The 3,255-nt window shown below is 49.9% G+C and overlaps 1 protein-coding gene across 1 annotated transcript in view; it reads left to right on the plus strand.

Moving 5' to 3' along the window:
* Positions 1-3,255, plus strand: part of LOC109911258 (slit homolog 3 protein-like) — a 614,108-nt gene that overhangs the window by 426,519 nt on the left and 184,334 nt on the right. The window lies entirely within an intron of this gene.

A 3,255-nucleotide genomic window follows, 5' to 3' on the forward strand; every position in this document is an offset into this window, starting at 1 on the left:
TTATTGCGTGGACGGGGTGTGAGGGATGAGGTGCGGGAGATGTGGGAGACACGGTTGAGGGCGTTCTCGACCACCGAGGAGGGAAAGTTACGGTCCTTGAAAAACGAGGACAACTCACACCCCGTCCACGCAATAAAAACCAAAAAAGAATCCCCCTCGTCCTCACGTACCACCCCACCAACCTCCGGATCCAACGCATCATCCTCCGACACTTCCGCCATCTGCAATCCGACCCCACCACCAAAGACATCTTTCCCTCCCCACCTTTATCTGCTTTCCGGAGGGACAACTCTCTCCGTGACTCCCTTGTCCGCTCCACACTCCCCTCCAGCTCCACCACACCCGGCACTTTTCCCTGCAACCGCAGGAAGTGCTACACCTGCCCCCATACCTCCTCCCTCACCCCCATCCCAGGCCCCAAGAAGACTTTCCACATCAAGCAGATGTTCACCTGCACATCTGCCAATGTGGTATACTGCATCCGCTGTACCCGGTGTGGCTTCCTCTACATCGGGGAAACCAAGCGGAGACTCGGGGACCGCTTTGCAGAACACCTACGCTCGGTTCGCAACAAACAACTGCATCTCCCAGTCGCGAACCATTTCAACTCCCCCTCCCATTCCTCAGACGACATGTCCATCCTGGGCCTCCTGCAGTGCCACAACGATGCCACCCGAAGGTTGCAGGAACAGCAACTCATATTCCGCATGGGAACCCTGCAGCCCAATGGTATCAATGTGGATTTCACAAGTTTCAAAATCTCCCCTCCCCCCACCGCATCCCAAAACCAGTCCAGCTCGTCCCTGCCTCCCTAACCTGTTCTTCCTCCCACCTATCCCCTCCTCCCACCTCAAGCCGCACCTCCATCTCCTACCGACCAACCTCATCCCGCCCCCTTGACCTGTCCGTCCTCCCTGGACTGACCTATCCCCTTCCTAACTCCCTACCTACACTCACCTTTCCTGGCCCCATCCCCGCCTCTTCGACCTGTTTGTTTCCTCTCCACCTATCCTCTCCTCTATCCCTCTTCTATCCGCCTCCCACTCTCTCCCTATTTATTTCAAAACCCCCTTCCCCTCCCCCTTTTCTGATGAAGGGTCTAGGCCCGAAACGTCAGCCTCTCTGCTCCTATGATGCTGCTTGGCCTGCTGTGAACTGCTTTCAGTTGGATTCGTAGCAGGATCATGACAAACCAGCCTCAGTTCCCTGAATTAAGAAGAAAAAGGAAGAAGCCCAAGGCCCTTGCTCTTAACCGTTGCAGTGAATGCCATTCATAAGACGTAGGAGCAGAAATAGCCATTCAGCCCATCGAGATCGCTCTGCCATTCAATGACTTCACAGCTGACCCTGAACTCCACTCTTCTGCCTTTTCCTTATCCCCTCGCTGTTTACAAATCTGTCCATCACAGCCTGCAGGGCACAAAGTCTGCAGCCTTCTGCAGAACTTTCGTCTTTGGATGGTGAGTAGGGAAAATGTGGCTCACTGTGATTGCTCCCACCCTCTTGTTTGAGTATTGCCCACTTAGCGAGGTGTATCCAGCAAAGCGGAAACAAACTCAAGAGAACACGACATGCTATGGACAAATTGGGCAGAAAAAAAAGTTCTCATTGCAGTTCGCAAAGTAAAGGTGTGACTGGAAACTGAAATTGTTTCGATTTTTTTATTTCTTCTGGTGTGAAAAAGAGTTGTGAAAAATCCTTGCTTTAAAGGGCTGTATGCCAGCAGGAAGTGTAGTGGCAGGCAGACTGATGGAGTAGGGTAAGCCATAATAAACTAACATTCAGGAAGATGTACAAGAAATAAAATTAAGCACTGTCGCAGGGGGATGCTCCAAACTTGGATTGTCTTGTCCTAGTCTGAACCTACCGGTTTTCTGAATAGGTTATTTAAATCCGATGTTATTTTCTTTGAGGCTCGGCCCCCAGGTAATCAATTTATTCCTAATTTGGCCTCAGTAGTAAAGAGCTGCAAAGATGAGAAATACATTTTATCTGACTGCATATCGAAAATGCCTGCAGTACAAAGAAGTGAGGCAGGGTGGGTGGGGGGGAGATGGGAAGAGAGTACCATTTACGTGAATGAGAGCGACTGCAGAGGTAAATGACAAATGACAGTTTTTACAAAGGAAATGCGTCTGTTTATAGGTTGGCATGGCAACAGCCACTTGACTTCAGTCATTATCATCAACCTCTCCCCCTCCCACCATCCAACCACTGTCCAGTAAAAGGCGTGTGACGGGAGAACAGAAAGGTTGAAACATTTGAGTGGACTGTTTAACACTCACAAGCCCAGTGAAAGTGAAAAGGAAAAGGATTTTCTGGTTGCCAGAGGATGTTTCCGTCGAATATTTTTCTGTCGGACTCAAAAGTGGTGAAATTTAGTTGCCCCTTTCAGTAACGAGTGAGGGGATTTATCTGTTCTGCAGAGTGCACCATGAAGAAGAAAGGTCTGATCTGTTGCTCTGCATGTTCTAGTATTCTGCACGACAGTTTGGGTAATGTCTACTTAGTTGATTTTGTTTGTGGGAAGGTGCATTAAAAGCAACAATGTGACTGTGTACTGCAAAATATTCTTCAAACTATCAAAGGATTACAGTTGAAGTGGCTGTTGTATTTGTGAGTGTGTGTATATATATATATATATGTGTGTGTGTGTGTATGGTGTGTGTGTGTGCATGGGGGTGTGTGTGTGTGCGCGCGCGCGGGTGTGTGTGTGTGTGTGTATGTGTGTGTGTGTGTGTGTGTGTGTTGGGTATGTGGTGTGTGTGCGTGTTTGTGTGTGTGTGAGTGTGTGCATGGGTGTTTGTGCGTGTGTGTGTTGGGTGTGTGTGGGCGTTTGTGTGTGTGTGTGCGCGCAGGCATGTGTGCATGTGTGTGTGTGTGCGCGTGTGTGTGTGCATGGGTGTTTGTGTGTGTGTGTGTTGGGTGTGTGTGGGCATTTGTGTGTGTCAATGTATGTGTGCGTGTGTGCGTGAGTGTGTGTGTGCGTGTCTATGTATGTGTGCGCGCGCGCGGGCATGTGTGCACGTGTGTGTGTGTGCGTGTAAGTGTGTGTGAGTGTGTGCATGGGTGTTTGTGTGTGTGTGTGTTGGGTGTGTGTGGGCATTTGTGTGTGTGTCTATGTATGTGTGCGTGCATGTGTGCATGCACGTGTGTGTGTATGTGTGTGTGTGTGTGTCTATGTATGTGTGTGTGCGCGTGGGCGTGTGTGCACTTGTGTGTGTGTGCGTGTGTGTTTGTGTGTGTGTGTGTGTG

Source organism: Rhincodon typus, chromosome 12 (assembly GCF_021869965.1).
Source record: "Rhincodon typus isolate 14 chromosome 12, sRhiTyp1.1, whole genome shotgun sequence".
Lineage (NCBI taxonomy): Eukaryota > Metazoa > Chordata > Chondrichthyes > Orectolobiformes > Rhincodontidae > Rhincodon > Rhincodon typus.